We start from the raw sequence: 6124 nt of genomic DNA on the forward strand, positions 1-6124 counted from the left end.
TTTTTTTAGATGCAACCTGTCGCATGTGGATTTCGAGCTCCTTTGCTTTCGGCGATTTAACGATTTTATGGTTTCTTTCGGTCCTATTCAACGGCTTTAAGCCACGTCACACAACATTGCACCCACTCGCACTCGCACTCGCACTCGAACAGGCACAGTCACACACACATGCAGGGTTTACGATCCTAGCATCACCTTCTAGGCTGAAGACCAGGCCCGAACGAACAAGGCAGGCGTCGAATAGTGTTTTATTGTGATTTTTTTTCATGTTTATTATTATTTGCTGCTCCTCTCACCCAGTTTCAATTTTATTAGTTTATTACGGTTATTATCTTTTAATGACGCGCGCGAGCGCCGTCAGCCGAGGTTCGGGTTGTTATTGTTGTTTTTATATCGCAGTCGATTAGTTGCCCCTGTTGTTGCTCTCATGCCCAGTTATTTAGCAATAACGTGTGAAGTTGTTTTATTATTTGTTTTGATTATCAAAATGGCCAGTTTCTATTTTCCGGTCGTTGGGCGACCTCTTCCGCCCCTTCCCAGCGCCATTACGTTCCGGTAGCATGCAGGTGCTGTAAATCACAACACGTCGGCAGCGATCTGACTGCACTCAAAGTGGCAGTCACTCACAGCAGCAGCTCAACTTGTGACTGACTTGTATGACCAATAAAGCAATTAATTTTTAACAGTTGCTGCTGTTGCTGCTGCTGCTGCTGTTGCCGCCAGGGGCTTTGGAACCCCCAGCTGATCCGACATGGAGGCCATAAAAATGTTATTTGCCAGTTCGTTAAAAGTATTGCTTATGGCAAAAAGATTGATCAATTGACCAGCATTTATCGGCAGCGCAAAGATTTCGAAATTAAATAAACAAAATAAAACGCCTATGTTCGGCACTGCGAAGACCACACAAACATACCCAGGTCAATTGTGAATAGGAAGTAATCCGACGTAGATCATTATTGAGAATTGAAACAAAAGCATTTACATATAGCACTTTTCGCGACGAATTCTTTCCATGGAGCTATGTAATATAGTTGTTTGATCTTGATCAAATTCTGATCATATGTTAGCAGCATAGACTGAGAGACTAGTTTGACTAGTTAGACGGATATAATGTTACGGCTATTGACACTGGTCGAGGACAAAAGGAACTTAAAGAGTCCTTTTCTGTCTACAAAAAAATTTAAACGAAAAATTAAGTGGGGTGTTTTACTCTTGCAGAGAATAATTTTTATATACTCTTGCAGAGGGTATTATAACTTTATTGTGAATTGTGATAGAAGGAGACATCTCCGACCCCATAGAGTATATATGTTTTTGATCAGTATCAACAGCCGAGTCTGTCCTTCTGTATGTTTCCCACACAGCCATCTTTATGAAACTTTGCAAAAGTACTTCTTTCCGTTGCACGCAGTACTTAAATCGACACCAGCAGGATCGGCCTTTATATCATATATCTGTTAAAGGAACGATCGGGTGAAGAGTAGGTTCTTGTATGATACCTTGACCAAACTCGGCATTTATTAGATTTACTATGCTTCCCACATATTTGCAAGATCCTATCAACAGCGGATATATATCACATAGCTGCCATTGGAACGATGGGTCGAAAAGTAGGTTCTTGTATGGAAAACTTTATTGTTTTTCAAGATATCTTAACCATACCCGGCATTAACCATTTTCCGTGATTCTAAAATACGGCAAATCCACTACAAAAATCAAGAAAAGGTTGGAAGGCCAGATGAAATAATATGTCTGACATGTCTATATCGATTCATATGTTAAGGCAAATAAATAACATTTATACTCTATAGGGTCGGCGGTATCTTCTTTAACGACAAGGTTATAATAACCTTAACAAGGGCAGCTCTTCTCTTAGATGGGTATATAATATATATAATGCACTACAGCTGTCGTATGGTGCAAGTGTACTAAAATGATGCTCAAATTGAAGCTGTGTAATGGCTGATAATAAAATATCTAATATTTGTAATATACACAAAAACAAACTCTTTTTAATGTATGTATCAAGCTTTAAATAATGGTGTCACTTAGAAAATTTAAGAGTTTCCGATCAATGAACCAATAAAATATAATAATAAACTCTTACAAATACTATACTATACATAACGACAAATAGTTAAACAAAAAAATTTTTTTAAATATTATATATAAATATAAATATACAACAAACGCTTATGAGCTTATATATATATTTTATTTCTTTGTATTGCGCAAGTTAAAATAACAATAAATAACAAATATTTGCTAATTTAATAAATTATTATTTTCACAGTTGCCAATATCGTTTTATTCCGGACTCCAATGTGATCCGATGGGGCACTTTCTTAAAAGATTATGATATAAAATAATTGGCCATTTATCAGCGATTAAATATTATATTATATATCCACAATTTAACTATCCAAAAGTTAAGACTAAGAAAATGTAAATCAGGAATAACAAATTTGAATTTAAATTACTTTAAGAGTTTTTGTTTCTGTCTGTTCTGTTTGGAGTCTCTTTCATTTAAAAAAATTGTTAAATAAATATAACACTTTATAAAAATAGTCATAAAGTAATCTTTTATACTTGTTGCAGACAGAACTCACAATTGTCGGAGCCGAATTAAGTCCCGTGTTTCGACAGGCTCACCTATTAGAACAGTAGACCCACTCTTTATTTTTTTTTATGTTCCTAAGTTTTCTTTGCTGCAACGAATTGACTAAACTGTCATCAGAATATTTTATAATATAGTTCTTATTGAAAAAATCGATCAGAATTTTACTCTTTAGTAACAAAGCATATTTTTTTGTTCGTCACGTATTCCCATCGTCTTCAGAATATCTTGGAACCGTCTTTTGACATCTTCTACAATATAATGCTAAAATGTATGTAAATATACAAGTAAAATCAGCTTTAAATATTGAAAGTCGTACGAATGTCACTTAGCTATTCCCAATTTGAGCGCCAAGCAATATCCGAAAAATAACATATATTTTCAACATTTGATGCACTGAAAACATTTAAAGCCAACTTTTTTTCATGTGCATCGGATAAATTTATTTGCTGTTTTATCTTTAAGCTTCTGTGTGTCCGGAAACTGCTTAGTTTGCGAACAAGAATCATAGTCGATGGGCCATTGTCCCTAGTCCCGACATCCAGCAAGTGGCCAAGTTGGCAAATTACAAATTCGTTTCATTTCCGCATAAATTTCGTGCAAAAAACAAATTCCCATCGAGAAATGTACTCTTGTTGTCCGATCGTAAATTTCAAATTTTTCATAAAAATGTCATAACAGCAATTTCAGCGACAATGGTAGAATACAGAAACAACACGATAACAGCAACTACAAAATGAACTGACTTTGGACTCTGTCGGCGTTTTTCATCTCTGAAATTTATGGATTTTTCGTATTTTCGCTTAAGGGTAAGAACAACATACACTCACAACTTTGAGTTTAATGTAAGCGGGAGAGAGTGGGAAAAGATGCCAAAGAGAGAGAGAGAGAGAGAGAGAGAGAGAGAGAGAGAGAAAGATAAAGAGCCCTTGCGAATTTTTATGCGTACAATAAAAAATAGCAATAAAAATTTGTAGTGACTAAATTTTACACTAATTTTTATTAAAAAACGCAGCGAAGTACATATGTAGCTGTATGTCTGTGCAGAAACCTCTTGCTATTCTGACCCAAAACCCTGAAAGCTCCAAACATAATATGCCGACCCATAATGTCTCAGATCCGACAACAACATTTTCCCGCTTTTTGGCGCGATTTTGTCACATGTGGCACACACAAGCACACCGCTCACAAGAAACAAGAAATTGTAGATATAAACAACATGAATAATACAAAATAATTTAAGCAACAATAACATTTTGCCAAACAAAGCATAAAACACTTAAGAAGCCGTTTCACTCGCTCGCTCTCGCGCAGAGCTTAAGCACTTGCACTCAAAGCGATAGTTTCGCTCATCAGTTGTTGTACTTTTGGTTTGTTGTGGCAATTGCTGTGGCTGTGTGTGTGCTTGGTGTTGGCGCTCAGCGCATACGCATTCGCATTCTCACGTTATAAACATCAAAATTAAGCATCCATTGGGCGCGCACTAAAAAACCAGAAATCGTATAGGAAAATGCTACACAAAAAAAGACTCGAAAAACGCACTCAAACTCGCTCTTGCACTCAATTACGCTCAGTTGGCGTTGTCTCCGACTCGAACTGAACGGCCATCATGCTTGAGTACATGCATACACACACACATACACATTCGTTCCTGCACACATGTACACGACAAGCAAGAGCAACTGCTGCTGCTGTTGCTGTTGCTGGTGCGCTGGTGCTGCTGCTGTTAACGTTTTATTGCGATACGCTGAGAGCGAGCGAGACAAACATCTATGAGATCCTATTGCTTATTGCCATCGCTGTGCCGTCGGCGTCGACAGAGACACGAGACTATTGACTGCATATTTGCGTGTAAATGCGTGTGCATGTGTGTGTGAGAGACTAAGCGCAGCGCTTGAAATGAATTGCTGCTGACTGGGCGACGGCGACACTGCCTCTGCGTGGCCAAAGCTGCGGCCTCAGCCTCGCATGGCTTTTGTATTGCGCCATAAACGTTTCGCTGCTCGTAACGCCACAACGGCCGACGCGGACACAGCGCCAGCAGCAAAGACCCGCACCCACTTGTACCCGTACCCGGCATCGAGGCGGAGACAGCGATCCAACAGCGCGGGCGTCGCAGAACCCCAGTCAGACGTCGACAGACAGACAAACTCAAACCCAAACTCTCCACTGTCGCCGCAGTCGCCAAGTGCTGCGCTGTTTGCGTCGCTGCCAGCGCCGGCAGCAAAAATTACCAATTACACGAAATTTTTATACTCTTTTAAAAATTTCGTTTTATTATAATATTTATTATCGTGGCGCGCAGTAGTGTCTGCGGAACAGCGCTCGCAGCTCAACTCAACTCAGCTCGGCTCGACTTGGCCTGACTTCACTTGGCCGATCTCCGATCCGATTCGATTTGTCTCGCCCCGCGTTCGCATTCGCATTCGCATTCGCATTCGCAATCGCTCTGTTTATTATTTTGTGGCATTCTTATTGTCGTTAAACTGTTGCCGCTTATTACGGACTTTATAGTGCGGCTTATAGTGACACGAAGCGCGCGTTAAAATCACCGGCAGCAGCCACGAAATTAATCACAAGTATATTTACACACACACACACACACACACTATCAATCAAAATAGCAATTTATCAACCAGCAAAAAACTTAACACTCCAACTTCAATTTGCAGTAAGCGGTAATCACTTATTGGCGATCGTTAATCAGTAATCTGTGCGTGAACAAAAACAAATACAGAACTGTCACAACAATGAGTTCCCATAAATATTAAAAGGTCGTAAAGTCGTAAACGCTCAACTCGATCATTTTCACTTACCTTTGAGCCGGGAAAAGTGTTTTATGCCATTTAAAACAAAGCAATTAAAGCTGATCTCCCTGCCACAACTATCCATCGACTATAGCTTGCCACACGCACTCGAAAGGTCGTAAAAAAGACGCGTCGGGACTTTCTACCACAACGCCCACGCTCTGAAAACTGTGACGGTGAATCATCGCAAGAAAATCCAAGGCCATAAAATATAACGCCCCAGTTGACCCGATCCCTCGAAACTCCCGAACAAGACAAGTGCCAAGTGCCAAGTGCCAAGTGCCGTCGCAGCCATTAAAAATCGCGCGCCTATAAATCAAGCGACGGCGGACCGCGCCTCGAGTATTTTCCGTGTAATTGATGGCCGCAGTTTAATTACTTTTACAACAAATAAACGTCGCACATAACCACACACACGCACACATGCACACATGCACACACACAGGGAACACTGGAACAGCTGCAAGTGCAACTGAATACATATGCAAAATTTAACAAATTTCGTTGCGAATTCACTTTGCAACACTTTCAATTGAAACGCGTTGCACAAATTGTTCGCCAAACGCTAAACAGATATTTTCATGCCAGCGACAACCCAAACAAACTGCAATTTTGTTAGACAAAACTCAGCTGAGAGCCGCTAATCGAAAGGTAAAACCCGTTTTTACAATATCTCTTTTCCCGAATACAAAAATAATTC

General features: G+C 39.6%; 1 protein-coding gene across 4 annotated transcripts in view; it reads left to right on the top strand.

Moving 5' to 3' along the window:
- LOC26531591 (uncharacterized) overlaps nt 1–3354 on the top strand; it is a 116658-nt gene extending 113304 nt beyond the window's left edge. For 2 of the 4 annotated variants that reach the window (XM_070206788.1, XM_070206792.1), the window contains one exon: nt 2294–3354. The gene's annotated coding sequence lies outside the window, so the exon portion shown is untranslated. Of the gene's footprint in view, nt 1–9; nt 2248–2293 lie in introns of those variants that run through there. The other 2 variants (XM_070206793.1, XM_070206789.1) reach the window with 2 other exon arrangements.
- The last annotated feature ends 2770 nt before the right edge of the window (nt 3355–6124 follow it).

The sequence above is a fragment of the Drosophila virilis genome, chromosome 2 (genome assembly GCF_030788295.1).
Source record: "Drosophila virilis strain 15010-1051.87 chromosome 2, Dvir_AGI_RSII-ME, whole genome shotgun sequence".
In the NCBI taxonomy this organism is placed as follows: domain Eukaryota; kingdom Metazoa; phylum Arthropoda; class Insecta; order Diptera; family Drosophilidae; genus Drosophila; species Drosophila virilis.